Raw genomic sequence first — 21,609 nt, 5'->3', positions numbered from 1 at the left:
TGAACGGTGTCTCTGATCCTACGCATCGGTAGTGGACTGGTGGTTGGAATGTGCCAAACCGATGCTCCAACGGACCTTCATCACTTGTAGCAGGGAAGTGGTCGCTTGGCACAGGACACTACAGACTTCTACTTGACGGGCAGACTTCCCTGACAGGACAAACTCAACGCACCATGATTAAGGCGAAGCTATTACTGATTATTCGCAAGAAACTAAAGTGGCTGAGATGTATGCCCGCAAATCTGATACAGTGTGGGGAATCCCTCCATGCCCCATACTGTGCACGATCGCAGACATCGCAGACAAAACGTAGTCACCGAACTCGTCGTGCACTGTGTGTTGTTCTAGTGGCTAGCGTTGCTGCCTCTAGATCACGAGATCCTGGGTTCGATTCCGGGCCGGGTTGGGGATTTTCTCTCCCCGGGGACTGGTTGTTTATGTTGTCCTCATCATTTCATCATCGCCGGACGGAGTGGCCGTGCTGTTCTGGAGCCGAGCGATTGCTACGGTCGCAGGTTCGAATCCTGCCTCGAGCATGGATGATTGTGATGTCCTTAGGTTAGTTAGGTTTAATTAGTTCTAAGTTCAAGGCGACTGATGAGCTCAGCAGTTAAGTCCCATAGTGCTCAGAGCCATTTGAACCATTTCATCATCATCATCATCATCATCCGTGACAGTGGCTAGACTGGACCGTGTAAAAGATTTGATTGTCAAAAAATTGGGACTTTGTATGGGCACTGATGACCGCGCAGTTGAGCGCGCCACAAATCAAACATCGTCAACTGTGCATAGCGGGTAACCTCCCAAGTGGACATGGTCGACAGCTTTGTCGGACATTATCGCCGAGTGTACTGCGCCTATGATGGGGCCTTCATGGACTTCGATCCTGTCGCCGTGGACGTTCCACTTACCCACACTCTTGTGAAGGGGGTTACGTTAATGGAACCTTTCATATCAGAAGGCGTTACTACTGCTATCTCCAGAGGTGGTATTAAATTGGATAGATCGCTTACATTCAAACCACACCTAATAGATACTGCTGCTAAGATACGCACTAGAAATAATATTATTCAAAAGCTCGCCAATACCAGCTGGGGAGCTGATGTACATACTCTGAAGATTTCTTCTGTAGCGCTGGTATACTCTGTTGCGGAATATTGCAGCCCTGTTTGGCTTAACAGCAGCCACACGTCTAAAGTGGATACTCAACTAAACAATACCATGAGAACCATAACTGGGACCATTAAATCCACCCCACTACCTTGGCTTCCTGTTCTCTGCAGTATAGCTCCACCGCATCTTAGGCGGCAAACCGCCTTAGTTAATGAATGGCGTAAAATCTTCTACAATACTAACCTTCCAATCCATCAGGACATTGCCCCAAATCTCTCCCGACTAAGATCTAGAAGACCACCATGGAGAACAGCTCAAAACCTTATGGCTACGTCTTACGGTGCTATGGATTCATGGAAAAATGAATGGTCTCAGACTGGACTATCCAAGAACTGCAATGAAATATCACCTGGTGGAAACCTACCTGGTACAGACCTCCCGTGGAAACCTACCTGGTACAGACTTCCAAAGAAGAACTTGGGTTATACTCAATAGACTCAGAACTGGTCATGGCAGAAGTGGCGAGATGCTCTGTAGATGGGGCATACGAGATTCACCACAGTGCGATTGTGGACGTCCAGAGCAAACGATCCAGGACATCATTCAGGAATGCCCTAAACGTGCGTTTAAAGGATCCATTCGAGAACTTTATGCAGCCTCCCCAGCAGCCGTCGAGTGGATGGAAAACCTAGACACAGAACTTTAAAGAGACTCTATAGATTCCATATATGTGATTGCTGAATGACCTTACAGCAACAATTTCTATATAATAATTTTATCTTATCTATGACAAGATACCTTATTGTAACAACCTGTGTATGCCTACTTTATCCTTAATTGAATGTCCATAAGACGAGAAATTATTTATGTGTTATAATGTATGTTGATTTTATCTTTATCTGTCTGTATGTATTTAAACATGCAACCATATGTACTTGAAAACCGCATACGCTAAATAATAAATAAATCCAGAGGTGCGCTGTGCAAGTCACCAGCTATCGACCGACTCCCTACTGAATTTTTTCATACGTTTTAAGGCCTCATGTCTACAGGATGGACAGAGATGTATAATGAACTGACCACATCTGCAGCTGCGATTCCGCAAGCTTTTGCCGAGGGCGTTGTTGTTCACGTTCATAAACTGACGCCTCCGGTTATTAAGGCCCACTACCGCCATAAAAGTTTATTGAATACTGATTACAAGGTTTTTCCGCTGCAGACCCCCTTACCACGTGTCCTCTCCACTCTGCAAAGTACCCCAGATGGCACAGTTAAGGTCCAGTCAGCCACTGGAGACTGTCGTCACGCGGTTGCGCTGGCAAGGGCTTGAAGACTTCGTGCGGCGATCGTAACCGTAGATTTTAACAGCGCCCCGTATTTATATATTTTGTCTTAGGACGGACGGGCTTCCCTGCTCGGTTCATCAGCGTCTTTCGGCGCGCGACTGGTGGTCCAGGTCAATGAGCATTTGGCGAGTGCGATACAGATCCAACGATCGGTCCGCCAAGGCTGCCTCCTACTCTTGTACCTTTATGGAGGGGTACCCCAGCCTCTCATAGGCTGCTGATGGCACAGGTGTCTGTACTGACCTTAACACACCTACACTTACCGATGTTGCGCATACGCAGACGACCTCCTGCAGCTGGTTCGTTCTCGGGAGGAGGTTGCACGGATCCTCAACACTATTACGGCTCATGGGACGGCGGCTGGAACTGTGATGAACCTGCGTAAATCCATGGCGCTGTCTACACTGACAAGCCAAAACGTTATGACTACTGCCCACTGCGACATTGGATGGGGCATGGTGGCGTGGACACGTATTGCGGTAACAAAGATATGTAAGCGGAGCAGACACGGACGGGGGATCACCCTAGTGAAGATATGGACTGAAAATGGGGAAATCCATCGAGATGGGCGACTTTGACAAAAGGCATATTATAATTACACAGAGCCTGTGGACGAGTATCTCGGAAACGGAGATGTTGGTCGAATGTTCACGTCGTATTGTCGTGACATCTACAGAAAGAGATAGGACAGTGAAACTACCGCTAGGCAATAAGTGGTTGGACGTCCACGACTCTTCGCAGAACGTGGGGTTCGGAGGCTTGTCTGGTCTGTACAGTAGGGTAAATGGTGGTTTGTGGCATCTCTGCCAAAGGAGCTCAATGCTGGTGCATGCAGAACTCTTTTGGAGCACGCCGTTCATTGTTCAGTGTTGAATATGGAGGTCCACCGCAGGCCACCACTACTTTTTCACATCGTGACCCAGTGACATCGTCAAATACGATTGCAGTGGCCACGGGACCATCGGTATTCGACCGTCGATCAATCGAAACATGTAGGCTCTGCGGGTCGACCACATTTTTGCGACACTAGATCGATGGTCGTCTCCACAAACGCCGCAATCGAGATGAACGGCTGCTCGATACTTGCAGCGGGCCACGAATGGAGGCTGGTGGGAACGGTATTATGCTAGGGGAGACATTCTCCTGGTCTTGCATGGAACCTATGGTAGTAATCCAAGACACGCTGACAGCTGCGAATGACCCGTATCCCTGCATGCCCGATGTTTTCCCCGACGGTGATATCATCTTCCAGCAGCCTCGGAGCCAGAACCGTTCTACAGTGTTTTGAGGACGATTGTAGTGAACTCACTTTGATGTCTCGGCGACCTGATTCGTGTGATGTAAGTCCATCACCATAGAACCAAATCAACGGCCCGTTATTTACGCGAACTGCCTGACCTGTGCGTAGATGTACGGGGTGTTCAAAAAGTTTCTCCGCAGTGCCGTATGATTGTTAGCCGCGCGTACCGTATGATTGTTCGCCTGCCTTTGTTACTTTCCTTCAACTGGTCTCTCCCGACATTCCACTGCTTCGTTTATCCCAGCCAGCGTCAGTAGTATGGTTGGTGTGTGCCGTTACGTGTAGACGTTAACGTTTAAGTTTAGTGCCTCTGTTCGTTTGTTTCGTTTTTGTCACTGTTAAAATGCTAACCATTAAAGAACGTGTGTTTTTAGGCAAATAGCCGGCCGGAGTGGCCGAGCGGTTCTAGGCGCTTCAGTCTGGAACCGCGCGATCGCTACGATCGCAGGTTCGAATCCTGCCTCGGGCATGGATGTGTGTGATGTCCTTCGGTTAGTTAGGTTTAAGTAGTTCTAAGTTCTAGGGGACTGATGACCTCAGCAGTTAAGTCCCATAGTGCTCAGAGCTATTTGAACCATTTTAGTCGAATAAGTGTTCAAAGCTGGCGGTAAATACACAGTTTCAGTTAGTCAAACATTTAATTCTGTTTTCACGGAGACAACATTTCCAGATCGCGATACTGTACGAGATTTGATTAACAAATTTCGAAGTACGGGTTCAGCGACAGATGCACCGAGAAGTGGTAGTCCTTGAGTTTCGTCTGAGGAAAAACTACTCGATATTTGCGATAATATGTCCATGAGTCCGAACAAGTCAGTAAGTAAACTCGCCCAGAAAATCGATGTTAGTGTCGGAACGGCCCACACAGCTGTAAGGAAAAAATTAGAACTTTCCTCATAGAAAGTGACAGTCGTTCAAGATCTGAAAAATAGTGATGACGGCAAGAAACTGCATTATTGTCAATAGTTCAAAAATTTCGTTCAACAAAACGGAAGGGATATTCTTAATAAAACGTTTTTCACTGATGAGGCGTGGTTTCATTTTTCCGGGTACATGAACTCGCAAAATTCTCGTATGTGGAGTAGTGCAAATCCATTGTGTATTCATGAGGAACCACTTAATTCTGTGAAAATAGGAGCTTGGATTGCAATTTCGTTTTATTCTTCTTCTTCTTATTATTATTATTATTACTATTAGCGACTTCTCCCAATAATTAAATCAACTTTTCTTCAGGTTCCTCTTATTGTTCCTAGTGTCTTTTATTGTTTTCGAGAAGGCTTGTTTACTTTCTTCCGACTACTTTGGTCTGTACTGTTTTTGTTTTGGTTGCTCTGATGTAACTTCCCAATTCGTGTACCTTGCGTCTGAAGGTGACTCATTCTAAAATGTCGGCTGATCTAATGTTTATGTTTTTGCTGTCCTTTCGAGTTCGTTCAGCCAAGGTGTTGAGTTCTTAAGTGATGCTCGTGTTGAGTTCTTAAGTGATATTGCACAGTGCACTATCAGTCGTTTTTCTGGTAGTCTGATCAGATGACCGAGGAATTTCATTCGCCTTTTCTTAATGTCAGTTTCTGTGTTAGAAAACTTTTCTACTGTTTTGATTGATTGTAGCGTGTAGCCGTCTTTGGTATGTCTTGCGCCTAAAATTTTCCTAATGCTCTTCCTCTCTTCCTTTTCGATTTCTTGCCGGCCGCGGTGGTCTAGCGGTTCTAGGCGCTCAGTCAGGTTCAAAATGGTTCAAATGGCTGTGAGCACTATGGGACTCAACATCTTAGGTCATAAGTCCCCTAGAACTTAGAACTACTTAAACCTAACTAACCTAAGGACATCACACACACCCATGCCCGAGGCAGGATTCGAACCTGCGACCGTAGCAGTCCCGCGGTTCCGGACTGCAGCGCCAGAACCGCTAGACCACCGCGGCCGGCACTCAGTCAGGAACCGCGCGACTGCTACGGTCGCAGGTTCGAATCCTGCCTCGGGCATGGATGTGTGTGATGTCCTTAGGTTAGTTAGGTTTAAGTAGTTCTAAGTTCTAGGGGACTTACGACCATAGATGTTGAGTCCCATAGTGCTCAGAGCCATTTGAACCATTTTTTCTATTTCTTGATGTTATTATAATTGCCAATTATTATTTTTATTATTACTGCAAATTATTATTACGGTGATTCAAGGGCACGCGTAAGACAGTTTCTAGAAAGGGGGGGGGGGGAGATGGTCTTGGGGGTCTGGAGTATTTTTAATATTTTGGAAGATGAATGTAGACTTGCAAGTGGCCATAAACAAGTTCCAGTTATGACCCAGTTATAAACCTGCTTAATACTTAATTTCAAATCAGTTTCTCGATAGATTAGCACCTGACTGCACTACATTTTTTCGTTTGCCTAAGAGCTGTGTGGGTGGGGGGAGGGGGCGGGGGGCGTCGCCAATCCTTTGCACCCCGAGCGTGGGGGCCCTTGTTGTGATTGTTACGTTTTTTGTTTCGGTATTTGTTGTTCCAGGTGGCGTCCGTTTAGACGCACACATTCCCCCAGCCGGACCTCGGAGTGACTCATCACACTGTGCAGCAGTGCCAGTGGGATTTGAACAACTTCTTGTCGAATCCGCTCTTTCAGGGCTTCAATTCTTCGAGGAGAATTATCTTGGAAGACTTTGCCTTTAAGATAACCCCAGAAGAAAAAGTCACGCGTTGTGAGGACCGGCGAATGAGAGGGCCATGCAGTATCCCCATTTCGGGAGATCACATGATTTGGAAAGAAACGATTGATAATATTCGTGCTTACTCAAGCAGTGTGGGAGGTTGCTCCGTCCTGCCGGAAAAATCTCTCATCGTTCACTTCGTAGTGTGCAAGTTGTGGAGTAAAAAAGTCTTCCAACACGTCTGCGTATCTCTGCAAAGTCACTGTTACAGTATTGCAGAGGCCATCTTCAAAAAAGTATGGTCCTATGATCCCTAATGAAGACATGGCGCACCACGCAGCAACTTTTTCGGAATGCAATGGTTGCTGATCCAGTTCTATAGGATTAACGTCACTCCAAAATCGGAAGTTCTGCTTGCTCGCATAACCGGAGAGATGGAAGTGAGCTTCATCACTCATCCACAATCGGTTTAAAAATGGTTCAAACGGCTCTGAGCGCTTCTAAGGTCATCAGTCGCCTAGAACTTAGAACTACTGCCCCAGGCATGATTCGAACCTGCGACCGTAGCGGTCGCGCGGTTCCAGACTGTAGCGCCTAGAACCGCTAGGTCACCCCGGCCGGCCACAATCGGTTTACAATATGCTCATCTTGCTCAATTATCTCCAAAAATTCTAAGCAGAACCCTTTGGATTTTGTAGGCGTGAAAGTGCAAATCTAGGTCCGACATTCTTCTTACAATACTGTTTCAAATCCCAAGTGTAGCGCTGTGCTTGCGAGCTGAGCGACGACGGCTTCTCTCAATGGCAACTCCTACACGCTCGATGTTTTCAAGTGCGCGCACAGTTTTTGGTGTCCCAGATTTCTTCTTTGTCGCTGTCGCCGCCTCCTCAAAGTTCTCGACTCACTTTTTAATCGCACAGGCAGATGACACCGGCCGATTCCGATTAATGTTGAAGTGTTTGCGGAATGCAGGGCGTGCTAGCTGGCACGCACTACCGCTTTGATAAAATGCTCTGGCAGCGTACGCATGATGCTATGGGGTCCAGCACCCTATTAACACTATGCCGTCCGGCGACATCACAGTGGTGTCGTGAGCGTAGTATCGCTCAGTGGCCGGCGACAGCACTTTAGTATCTTTTGCATTCTGTTGGGGTTTTGTTCAGGTAACAATAAGTTACAGACGTCAACAAGTTGTTTGTTCTTATAAGTACTTGTTCCCTTTCATCACGGCAGGCGAAAGACACAATAGGATTATTTACGATGAATGCGAGGGCGTCTTGTCTGACGTTCCGGACGACTTGGCCTATTGGAAAGAAGACATTGGATATCAAAAAAATGAAAGTGAAGCAGATCGTCGGAAGACAGTGAAATACGTCCAAGAAGAATTCGGTGAACTTTGCGGTTGCCAACTGATTCGGCTGAATCAGACGAAGAAGACAGTGCAAAGTGGTCAGACTTTGATTTACCGAGGACCAACAATAAATCTGAAGGATCCCTAGGTCCAAACATATTTCCCAAAGATACACAGAGCTTCGAGAATATCTTAGAATTATATATTGGGAACGATCTATTTAAATATATTAGCAAAAAAATGGTTCAAATGGCTCTGAGCACTATGGGACTTAACATCTGAGGTCATCAGTCCCCTAGAACTTAGAACTATTTACACCTAACTAACCTAAGGACATCACACACATCCATGTCCGAGGCAGGATTCGAACCTGCGACCGTACCAGTCGCGCTGTTCCAGACTGAAGCGCCTAGAACCGCTCGGCCACAGCGGCCGGCGAGTATATTAGCAACGAAACCAACAAGTACTACAATCAAAATTTCAATAGAAGGAAAATTGATTTTAAAAAATGCCAAATTTGTCGACGTTACGGAACCCTGCACTTATAAAATGGTTTGGGCGTGCTATCCTTATGGAAATTGTAAAAAAAAAAGCAAGGATCGATGATTATTGGTCAACGAATCCGTTGATAGATACACCGATATTTCGCAAAACGATGTCCCGCAACCGATTCAGACAAATACTATCATTTTTACATTTTCCCGACAGCAACAATAAACTGGATAATGCGGACCGGCTTGTCAAGGTGCAATTCGTAATTGATTATTTTTTTAAAAATGTTTTAAGAAACGTTTAATGTAAGTCAAAACATCTCATTTGATGAAGGAATCATTCCGTGGCGTGGACGGTTAAATTGTAAAGTTTACAATCCGTCGAAAATTACGAAATACGGCATACTCATTCTGATGCTGCGTGATTCGAGTACGGGATACATATCCTCATTCAAGATATATTCCGGCGCTGGCCAGCCTTTAGCAAAAATAGTGATGGATTTATTGACACCTTCTGATGGAAAGTGGCATCACCCCTGCATGGATAATTATTATGTGTAGAACTTGCACAGAAGTTACTTGAAAAGAAAATTCGAGTTTGTGGAACGATACGGCAAAATAGAGCATTTCCGGAAAATTAAAGCGCGCAAAAATACGTGTTTGAGGCTTGTCATCAACGCAAAGGTGACAAGCGGCCGGCGACAAGCCAAGTAATCCGAATTAGCGCTGGCGGAGCCAAGCGAATAAATTTGTACGAGGTCTGCGGGCGGCGAAGTGTTAAAACTAAATGCTATTTCGCGCCAACGTAACTGACGCTATCCCCTCCACCTCTCTCCGACGCAGCTTGATTCGCGCGTCTTAAAATAGCTCGGTACTATGCCACAATACCACTGAAATTATGTGTAAAATTACGTCATTGTACGGCACATAGTTCATCAGATATAACGTCGTACACAATGAGGTGCGTGAAAAACTGCCGCATCATGCGTGACGTTTAAATTTATTACTTCTTTGTTCGTAACTCTATTTCCAAATAAATTTCACATACTGAATCCACATATGCCGCTGAATGTACCTCCAAAATTATTTCATTGTACGACACATAATTCGGGAGGTGTGACGTCATAAACAGTGAGAAGCGTGAAAAATTGCTGCATAGTACACGATGTTTAAATTTATTAATTCGTTGCTACTAACTCCATTCACAACACCTACTTCAGACAGTAGCCACGCACGGCGCCGAACGTACCTACAAAATTATATCATAGTACAATACATAATTCGGGAGATGTGACGTCATAAACAATGAGAAGCGTGAAAAACTTCCGCGTAGTATACGGGCTGAAAAGTATTTAAACCGACAAACTCTGGGAGGTTGTAGGGGACATCAAAACAAATATTTTTCCCGAATGTCATTTTTTCCTATGAGGAGTATTTAAACCGGTAGAGGAGGATTTCTCTAGCGGCAAAGTAAATAAACCAACAAACACTTTTCCATTTTTTTATGACCAAGAGACCACACATTAACACAACCCAATTTCAATTACAGTAGATTTTCAAAAATGCCTCCATTGACACGTAAACAAAGGTTACACCGTTGGCTCATGTTCTGTCTGACACGGGCAAAAACCCCAGGAGTATCCTGATCTATTCCTGCTGCTGCTACTATCCGGGCAACCAGATCCTCTTCTGATGCAACAGGAGTTGCGTAAACAAGGTTGTGCATCTCTCCCCACACAAAAAAGTCCAGAGGGCACATATCTGGGGATCGAGCAGGCCATGTTACAGGACCACCTCTGCCAATCCACGTTTCTGGGAACCGTCGGCAGGAATCGACGCACACGACAACTGAAATGTGCCGGCGTCCCGTCAAGTTGGAACCACATTCGTTGTCTTGTAGGGAGCGGGACGTCTTCCAGCAATTCTGGCAATGCTCTGGCGAGAAAATTGCAGTAGTGCCTGCCATTTAATGGCTTAGGTAGCAGATACGACCCAATTAAACAGCCCCCAACAACACCGACCCACACATTAACGAAGAACCGCACCTGATGAGCGCTAGTGATGTGGGTTATCCTCACTCCAAACATGCGAATTGTGCACGTTGAAGACTCCATCACGCCCGAACGTTGCTTCATCGGTAAACAACACAGAGGATGGAAATGTGGGATGCATGTCACACTGTTCCGGGTACCGCTGCAAAAACTGTGCTCTGGGTGGATAATCAGCTGGTTCCAGGTCGTGGACACGCTGTAGGTGAAATGGACGTAACAACTGCTCTCGAAGGACTGTTCTTACATTCGTCTGATTCGTCCCCATGTAACGTGAAACCGCACGAGTGCTGATTGAAGGATCCCGTTCCACATGCTGGAAGAAACTTCCTCAAATTGGAGCGTTCTTACCGTGCGACGGCGCCCTGTCCAGGTAATCTGCTAAATGACCCGGTCTCACGCAGACGTTGGTACACAGCAGCAAAGGTCGTATGATGCGGGATACGACGATTAGGATAATGTTGATGAACCCGCTGTGCAGCTTGTCCGTTGTGGTGCGTTACGTTGTACGCACCAACCATATCAGTGTACTCACTACAGGTGTATCGCTCCATTAGTAAACGGAGACAATGCACTACCACATTGGTGGAGAGCAGTTTCCTACAACTGAAGAGCGTAATACGCCCTCTAACAACTGAAGATCGTAATACGGCCTCCACCGGTTTAAATAATTCTCATAGGATAAAATGACATTAGGGAAAAATATTTGTTTTGGTGTGCCCTACAACCTCCCAGAGTTTGTCGGTTTAAATACTTTTCACCCTGTATGGTGTTTAAATTTATTACTTCTTTAGCACTAACTCTATTACCAACATAATCTCCAGGCAGTATCCACGTATGCCGCTGAATCTACCTACAAAATTATATCATTCTGCAACTCATAGTTCGGGATACATGACGTCACAAACATACACCACAAGGCCAGTACCTGCGTGGTACGGTCGTAGACGCACAGATGTAAATAAATACTAAATACCTTAACAAATGGCTCTGAGCACTATGGGACTCAACTGCTGAGGTCATTAGTCCCCTAGAACTTAGAACTAGTTAAACCTAACTAACCTAAGGACATCACAAACATCCATGCCCGAGGCAGGATTCGAACCTGCGACCATAGCGGTCTTGCGGTTCCAGACTGCAGTGCCTTTGACCGCACGGCCACTTCGGCCGGCTAAATACCTTAACAACGTCGGGTTTCTTCGATAGTAAATAAACAGACTCGTGCCACTTCATTACGATTAATCGTACAAATGCTTCGTGGTACATGGAACTAACTAACTAATGGGAAAATGGAAGTGGCTCTGTAAGTAGGCTGTTTAGGTTTTTATGTTGGTAACGCCACGTAGCGCTCTGTATGAAAATCACTGACTGAGCTGTGTGCAGTCTGTGGCTGGTTTGCATTGTTGGAATATTGTAGTGTTGGGCAGTTGGCTGTTAACAGCGCGTAGCGTTGCGCAGTTGGAGGTGAACCGCCGGCAGTGGTGGATGTGGGGAGAGAGATGGCGGAGGTTTGAGAGCGGATGATCTGGACGTGTGTCCATCAGAGACAGTAAATTTGTAAGACTGGATGTCATGAACTGACATATATATATATATATATATATATATATATATATATATATATAATGACTTCAACACTATCAAGGTAAATACATTGTTCTCTATCAAAATCTTTCATTTGCTAACTATGCCTATCAGTAGTTAGTGCCTTCAGTAATCAGAATCCTTTATTTAGCTGGCAGTATTGGCGCTCGCTGTATTGCAGTAGTTCGAGTAACGAAAATTTTTGTGGGGTAAGTGATTCATGAAAGGTATAGCTTATTGTTAGTCAGGGCCATTCTTTTCTAGGGATTTTTGAAATTCAGATTGCGTTGCGCTAAAAATATTGTGTGTCAGTTTAGTGCTGATCAGAATAAGTAAGGAGAAAACTGTCTGAGTAGGTTCAGTTTTACTCAGCTGTCTTTGTATCAAATAACGTGGACGTTTACTAGCACAGTCATTCATAATTCTTCTAAGGGAACGTTTCAGTATCTACAAGATTATTTCATTGTACGACCCATAATTCGGGAGGTGTGACGTGATAAACAGTGAAATACGTCACAAACTGCCCCGCATAGTACACGATGTTTAAATTTATTAATTCGTGGCTGGTGACGCCATTCGCAATACCTACTGCAGACAGCAGCCGGACATGCCGCTGAAGGTACGTACAAAATTATATTATTCTACAACACATAATTCGGGAGATGTGATGTCATAAACAATGACAATCGTGATAAACTTCCGCATAGTGTACAGCGTTTAAATTTATAACTTCTTAACTACTCTATGTTGTGTTGGCAGAAGAGCCAACACCGTGTTACTAGAGGAGGCCGAAATGCACGCGTTTTAGCTCACGCAGGCTGGCGTGAGGAGGGAAGAACTATACTGACGTGAGGTCTGGAACGTGACAAGGCTCTTGAAGGTACATGATGCACAATATTATCTGTTGAGAATACATAGTAACTGAATATGGCGCCTTGCTAGGTCGTAGCAAATGACGTAGCTGAAGGCTATGCTAAACTGTCGTCTCTGCAAATGAGAGCGTATGTAGGCAGTGAACCATCGTTAGCAAAGTCGGCTGTACAACTAGGGCGAGTGCTAGGGAGTCTCTCTAGAGTAGACCCGCCGTGTGGCGGCGCTCGGTCTGCAATCACTGATAGTGGCGACACGCGGGTCCGACGTATACTACCGGACCGCGGCCGATTTAAAGGCTACCACCTAGCAGGTGTGGTGTCTGGCGATGACACCAGACTATATTACCAACATATTCTCGAGGCAGTATCCACTTATGCCGCTGAATGTACCTACAAAATTATATCTTTTTACAACACATAATTCGGGAGACATGACGTCACAAACATAAACCACAAGGCTACACGCTGTGTGGTACGGTCGTCGACGCACAGCTGTAAATAAATACTAAATACCTGAACAACGTCGGGTTTCCTCGATAGTAAATTAATAGACTCGTGCCACTTCATTACCGTTAATCGTACAGATGATCCGTGGTACATGGAACTAACTAACTAATGGGAAAATTGTAGTGGCTCCACAAATACCCTCCGCCACACGCCGTAAGCAGGTGGGTTGCGGAGACCCGGTGTAAAAGCCCAGCACACGGCTACCTGGAGCCGGCGGAACTGGGGGGAGGGGGGGGGGGGGATTTCTTTGCTTCTTCGGCTTTCCGCTTTCCTCGGCTCCTGCCTTGTGCTATAGCCAACAAGTGGTGCACGGCTGTGGGAGAAAGTGTGCGCGGACCGCATTCCTGCTCAAAGACGGGGCCAGGAAGATGGCCCGCAAGAGCCGCACACGAAAGGCCACTATAGTGGGACGCACGGATGTACACTTCTGCGCGCGCGCGCTGCAGCCCCGATACCACACGCCCTCCGCTACAACGAGGAGTCCACTGCCATTCCTTTACAGTAAGGTTTAATTTCGAGGGGAACGCGCTGCAGCAACATTCCAACACTTTTTGTTTTTAGCTTACTGGAGGTTTAAAATACTACACGAGTATTAAATCAAAGCATCGAAACGTAATTAGACTTTGCCGCTGCGCCAACACCAGTAAACGTTACAGTGGGACACAACGTCACCCGATGGCCAGAGGCGTGTGTAACTATGTTCTTCATAAAAATGTCCGCAACGATAGCCAATGCCTGGCATTAACCGAAAGTGTACTGCGTTATATATTAAACGAATCACCCATTTAGAATGAGATTATCACTCTGCAGCGGAGTGTGCGCTGATATGAAACTTCCTGACAGATTTAAACTGTGTGCCCGACCGAGACTCGAACTCCTGACCTTTGCCTTTCGCGGGCAAGTGCTCTATCATCTTTTCTTTCTTTTTTAAAAAAATCTTTATTTTTTATTTTTTTGGAACTAAAAAAAACCTAAGTGCCACCGCCACTTTTCATCCTATAACAAAAAAAATCTTGTCCACTTCAGGCATTGGCTCCTGACTAAACGTACTCCAGAGAGCTACCTATATACCAGGGGAAAGATGGGAAATCAATGTTATGGCTATCCTTACAAACAAAACAAAATCTTCCTTTTTCTGAATTTTATTTTTATTATATATATATATATATATATATATATATATATATATATATATATATATATAGTTTTGTTGTGTAATTGATCAGAGGCCTTCTGCGCCCCGCTGGTAATATGTTGAGTCCCGTCTTTTCGAAATTGATGTGTTCCGTTCAATTGTTCAGAAATGTTCATTGGTTCAAACAGGAAACCTTCTTCTCTCTTGGCTTAACACATTCCAGCTGCGAGGCGGGTCGTGGAAAGCACTCCCAAGGAAGTTCGAGGAAAATTGTCTGTATTTTGGGTGACGGACAATGACATAATGACGGTCATTGAGGTATGTCCAAAAATCGAATACAGAGTCTACAGTTTGTCCAAATAGGCAGTGAATGGCATGTCCGCGAATCCAATTCACAGCACTGGTTTTTATCCGAGGAAAATAGTCACGTTCCGGAAATAATAATGAAAGGGGAGTAATCCGATCCGGAATGTCTAAGCCACAATACGACGAACCAAGTACCAAACCTCCGCCGCCGGTCCGCAAACAAACCGATGTTCATCATTGTCTGGCACTCCACACGTGGAACATCGAGGTGATTGGGCGAGGTGGATACGATGAAGGCGAAATTGGTTGATTTGCTTACCATTGACATTTAGGTACCAGACAGATTGAACATTCGTGTCAAGGTAACAGGCGAACACCGCGCGCCATACATGACGCCAGTCAACCTGGGGGAACTTTTGTTCAATCGGGTTAGGTGGACGACCTAATTGGAGGACATTGTATACTGCCTTTGTCTTGAGTAAAAGCTGTCTTGGTAAGGTGAGGCGTAGGTAACTGAGTTCAAGAAAGAAGTACCGCATATAATGGAACTGGTCCGGAACATCCGAGATGATCACTGGGGCTGACAGTGAGACCGGCGAGTATGCCGACAGGAGGAGACCAGTGAGGCTCGTTGGGCAACGTGTCCATACCGCCATCTGGGAGCTGACAAATAGGGCGCGAGCTCTATCCGGCACGTGAAACAGACCTATCCCACCTCGTTCACGGGGAAGAGTAAGGGTTGCATAGTTAACTTTGAACAACAGCCCAGAGCTCACGAAAGATGCCATCGCTGCCAACATGCGACGTGCCACAGTAAGCGGGAAAGGTAGAACTTGCGCTACATGGGGAACTCGGGATGCGATATAGATATTGACATATCGAACCCGTTGGAGAATATCTAGGGATCGAAGGCGATAGTCCATAAAACCTGCTCTGATCATTAAAAGGAGGCGTCTGCAGTTGATGGTTGCTGAACGCCGGAGATCAGATGAAAAATCTATTCCCAAACAGCGAATGGTATCAACGGTGGTGAGAGGGGTAACGCACTCCACGGGAAGTCCCTTGCCAATGAACATAACTTATGACTTACGTACGTTTAAAGAGCTACCCGATGCCTCACCATAAGTCGCTACCTAGGTCAAAACAGCTCGAACCTCGCCGGCAGTACGTAAACAGATGACTACATCGTCAGCATAGGTCGTGCAACAGAATCGGTAGCGATCTATGGACAACCCTACCGAACGTTGTCTTAGTCCACATAGCAAGGATTCCAAGGAAAAGGCATACAAAATCGCTGATAGAGGGCAACCTTGACGTACGAATCGACCTATTTTTATCGAAGGAGTGAGTCTGCCATTGTACATAATCCTGGATGAGGCACCCCGCAGAAGGTGCATCACTACCGTGATAACGGCGACTGGGAAACCCATATGGTGCAGAATGGCAGTAAGGAACGAATGGTCAACCCTATCAAAAGCTTGACTAAAGTCCAAAGACGCAAGTGCCCCAGAGAGGCTTTGTGCCTGGGTAATGGCGATCATATCCCTGTAGCGGCATAAAGCCTTGCGGATATTATTATCCCCTCCCAAAGATGCTTGGTCTAGCGACACAACATATCGGGCAACGTTTTTAAGTCGTGCCGCCAAAAGGCGAGTGAAGATTTTCATATCACTGTTAAGGAGGGTGATGGGTCGATAATCACTGATATTGTTGCCACCATGCGGTTTATGTACAGGAATAATAATTCCTTCCAGGAAAGCGTCCGGCACAGGTACTTCCGGAGACATCAGTTCCCGACAGACGGAGGTGAAGCTGAACTCTAACAAATCACGGAAGGTGCGATAAAATTCGAGGGGAAGACCGTCGGGTCCTGGGGAGCGATTGATGGTTCCTGCCCGGATCGCACCGTGGACTTCATTATCAGTCACCTCTGACATCAAGTCAATCGCCGCATCTCCTGGGATACCACCGAAGTTGACCTGTGAGACTTCCTCGATCAACTCTGGGGAATGTGGAATTGCGGCGTAGAGCTGCTGGTAGTGGGCGTGAAGCACATTCCGTATTGCAGATTGATTTACGTAGCGACGCCCTTCTCGGTCTGTTAGGACGTGAATCAATTTTCGGCGTCGATTTTGGCGTTCTTGGATGATATGGTACATCGACGGATGTTCATGAGGCATGCGATCAGCAGTACGAGATCGTACTATCGCTCCTTCCAAATGCCTCCGCATGAGATTGGAGATTTGGGCCTTAGCATGGTTAATCCTTGTATTGCGCTCAGGGGAGGCCGGCATCGTGGAGCATTCTCGTAGGATCCTGTAGTAAAAGTCCATAGTGCTCTTCCTCCAGGCGACAACATCTTTGCCATACCGGATCAAAGTTTTTCGAAGAGCAGGTTTTGCACACTGGATCCACCAGGATATGGTAGACGGATACGTGGGACGGCGTCTATTACATGTGATCCAAGTGTCTTCTATTAGAAGTCGACAGTCAGGTGAATTAAGAAGTGCCGTGTTCAGTTTCCATAAACCACGTCCGTGCCATACTGCCTGTCTTGTGAGAACAACATCGCAGAAGTAAGCCTCATGATCTGAGAAAGCAACAGGCCAGATTTCAGCTTGTCGAGTTTGTTGAATTAGGGATCGCGAGATGTAGATGCGATCCAGTCGGCTAGAGGAGTGCGCAGTGTGGTACGTAAAGCCCATAAGATCACCGTGAACATGTCTCCACGTGTCGACAAATTGTAGCTGCGTGACGACTGTTTCCAGAGCTGCGCATGGTGAGTGACGCGGCAATTGACCCTTAGGTCGCTGGGTGCAGTTGAAGTCTCCACCCATGACCCAGTCATCGTGTGGTCCCATAAAAAGGGGTGTAACTTCATTCGCGAAGAAGGCATTGCGTTCACTACGGTAGCTGGAGCCCGACGGCGCATAAAGGTTGACGATGCGTACAACAAAGAGAGTGAGGGCCATACCTCTGCCGTTGGGGAGGTGTAGGACATTTTCGGCAGGAAGACCTTCTCGTAAGATGATGGCAACACCACTACCGGTGTCCGAAGCGGGAGAAAGATACGCCGTGAAGCCATGTGGTGGTGAAAAATCGGCGACATGCACTTCCTGAAAAAGCGCAATATCTATGTCCGCATCATAAATCATATCGCGGAGCAGCGCTAGTTTGTGGGGCGCACGAATGGTCGCGAGGTTAATCGTTGCGACACGATAATGCTGGTGTGGGAGTCCCCAGGCACAGGTGGGGCTCCTTCTTCAGGAGCGAGAGGTCGTCGATCTTGCCGGTCCGCTGAAGAGGCTGCTATTGTGGAGAGTTTGCGGGCGCGGGCGCAACCGATGGGGGCGCCCCATCATCAGCAGCATCCACCCCAGTCCCTTCGATCTCCACGTCGTCTGCCCAGGAGACTGATACTGCGGTAGGGCATCGGCTGTGCACATCATCCATGTGGAGAGGAGAAGCAGTTTTCGGCTCAGCGGAGAGGCTCTCTTCAACGTCAACCTGTGGGGGCGACGGCGCCAGTAAGGAGGGGTGTTCGTTGCCAGTGGTCGCCTGTGGCGGGTCGTTCGATCAGCCTTTTGGTCATCAAAGAGCGGTTTGTCGTCCATCTTCGGGTCTGCATCCCTGGTATCCATCCGTGATTTTTGAAAAACAAGGCGTGGGGTAATTCTCGATGACGGTAAGGACACAAATCACATGCAAGACTATGTAGCGAACAAAATACACAACGAATAAGGGGTTACACCTGTTCCTAGGACTGCTCCCGACTTCTCAATGGTGTTGTTAACTTCATTATGACGTTTTCATTAATTTATGTTTCCTGTGCATGTCTTGTTATCCGTTTGTATGCTCCAAATGACTTTGAGTTTGGACGGTTATGAATCAAATGGCAGAACTGCCATTCTAGTTAAGACAGTCAATTATATATATGTTTGCGTTTTGGTTCTATGTCTCTGTCTGGACTGGAGAGGCTATTGTAAGTTTACTATTTTGTTCTATTTTGTAAGCTTACAAATGGCACTATATTGAAATGTGTTCTTCAGTCTATTGTAGGATACAATTCGTGTTGAAACAGTTCCAGCACTTGATTATTTTGTTTCTGTGCTGTACATACAGCGTGTTTCAAAAATGACCGGTATATTTGAAACGGCAATAAAAACTAAACGTGCAGCGATAGAAACACACCGTTTGTTGCAATATGCTTGGGACAACAGTACATTTTCAGGCAGACAAACTTTCGAAATTACAGTAGTTACAATTTTCAACAACAGATGGCGCTGCGGTCTGGGAAACTCTATAGTACGATATTTTCCACATATCCACCATGCGTAGCAATAATATGGCGTAGTCTCTGAATGAAATTACCCGAAACCTTTGACAACGTGTCTGGCGGAATGGCTTCACATGCAGATGAGATGTACTGCTTCAGCTGTTCAATTGTTTCTGGATTCTGGCGGTACACCTGGTCTTTCAAGTGTCCCCACAGAAAGAAGTCACAGGGGTTCATGTCTGGCGAATAGGGAGGCCAATCCACGCCGCCTCCTGTATGTTTCGGATAGCCCAAAGCAATCACACGATCATCGAAATACTCATTCAGAAAATTAAAGACGTCGGCCGTGCGATGTGGCCAGGCACCATCTTGCATAAACCACGAGGTGTTCGCAGTGTCGTCTAAGGCAGATTGTACCGCCACAAATTCACGAAGAATGTCCAGATAGTGTGATGCAGTAATCGTTTCGGATCTGAAAAATGGGCCAATGATTCCTCTGGAAGAAATGGCGGCCCAGACCAGTACTTTTTGAGGATGCAGGGACGATGGGACTGCAACATGGGACTTTTCGGTTCCCCATATGCGCCAGTTCTGTTTATTGACGAAGCCGTCCAGGTAAAAATAAGCTTCGTCAGTAAACCAAATGCTGCCCACATGCATATCGCCATCATCAATCCTGTGCACTATATCGTTAGCGAATGTCTCTCGTGCAGCAATGGTAGCGGCGCTGAGGGGTTGCCGTGTTTGAATTTTGTATGGATAGAGGTGTAAACTCTGCCACATGAGACGATACGTGGACGTTGGCGTCATTTGGACCGCAGCTGCAACACGGCGAACGGAAACCCGAGGCCGCTGTTGGATCACCTGCTGCACTAGCTGCGCGTTGCCCTCTGTGGTTGCCGTACGCGGTCGCCCTACCTTTCCAGCACGTTCATCCGTCACGTTCCCAGTCCGTTGAAATTTTTCAAACAGATCCTTTATTGTATCGCTTTTCGGTCCTTTGGTTACATTAAACCTCCGTTGAAAACTTCGTCTTGTTGCAACAACACTGTGTTCTAAGCAGTGGAATTCCAACACCAGAAAAATCCTCTGTTCTAAGGAATAAACCATGTTGTCTACAGCACACTTGCACGTTGTGAACAGCACACGCTTACAGCAGAAAGACGACGTACAGAATGGCGCACCCACAGACTGCGTTGTCGTCTATATCTTTCACATCACTTGCAGCGCCATCTGTTGTTGAAAATTGTAACTACTGTAATTTCGAAAGTTTGTACGCCTGAAAATGTACTGTTGTCCCAAGCATATTGCAACAAACGGTGTATTTCTATCGCTGCTCGTTTAGTTTTTATTGCCGTTTCAAATATACCGGTCATTTTTGAAACACCCTGTATATGGTTGTTTTAATAAAGGAAAAAACAAATAGCCGTGTAGTTTGCGTGATGGATTGCCGTCCGACGGGCCCGGGTTCGATTCCCGGCTGGGTCGGGGATTTTCTCCGCTCGGGGACTGGGTGTTGTGTTGTCTTCATCATCATTTCATCCCCATCCGGCGCGCAGGTTGCCCAATGTGGCGTCGAATGTAAGAAGACCTTCAACAAGGCGGCCGGACCTGCCCTGCAATGGGCTTCCCGGCCAAAGACGCCAAACGCTCATTTCCATTTCCATCATAAAAATAAACACAATGTAAACATTACGCCATTCATTCTTCCGCGTTTGCTTGAATTTGAGGGTTGAATACCACTTACGCGGTTTGTTTTGTTCTGCTGATTTTTTATTTGTATGGACTAATTTTCAGCTTGTTAGGCCATCTTCAGGTAACTACTGGCTATTGTTTACAAGGAGCTTGAGTTCTTAGGAACCAAACAGTCTGGACTAACATACAACGTACTAACATACGATCTTCAGTTGTGGTATTGTCTTTGGAATTGTTAAACAGGTCGTTTGACTTTTTGTTGTGTAAGACTCTTCTTAAACATAATAAATCACATTTTGTGGTTTGTCAGTACCTTGCATGACAACAATTAGAATTATTTAGAATACACATTATTACAAAATTACAATTTTTTGATATTTGTTGTGAACAGTTGCACTGGACACTAATTGTTGGTTGTACAACAGCGATGTTTTCTTTGGCGGTTACATTTTGATATTAGAAATACTTTTTTGACATTAGTGTATTAATAAATACCAAATATTACATTGTTACAGTTAGTAATGTAAACACACAAGGGATATTACATTATATTGGGGTGTGAATTTGTTTATTATTGGGACACATTGTATTTAGCAGCAGGTTTACTGTATTTTGTAAAGTTTAGGAGCGGTTATGTGCTCAGTTATAGTTGGTCATTTAGAATTAGCCTGCAATGATGTGAGCAGTTGCAGTTCAGACGTAAAAAGAGACGAGCAAAGAAACAATATAGCTTCGAATGTCATTTAATTTTTAAAGAAAATGAAATAATATTCGCCAAAACTCCAGCACTACCTCACGCTTCTTAGGTAACCAGACGGAAAGCATAAAATGTTCTCGTTTTCACCTGACACAGTATTCTAATTACAAACAAGAGTGACGAAAATTCCTAATTTAAACACACGCTAATTTTTCTGAGCGAGCTATGAGTGATGTTGAATACTGAAA

The sequence above is a fragment of the Schistocerca serialis genome, chromosome 10 (genome assembly GCF_023864345.2).
Source record: "Schistocerca serialis cubense isolate TAMUIC-IGC-003099 chromosome 10, iqSchSeri2.2, whole genome shotgun sequence".
NCBI classification, from domain to species: Eukaryota; Metazoa; Arthropoda; class Insecta; order Orthoptera; family Acrididae; genus Schistocerca; species Schistocerca serialis.
This window is presented reverse-complemented; position numbering follows the sequence as displayed.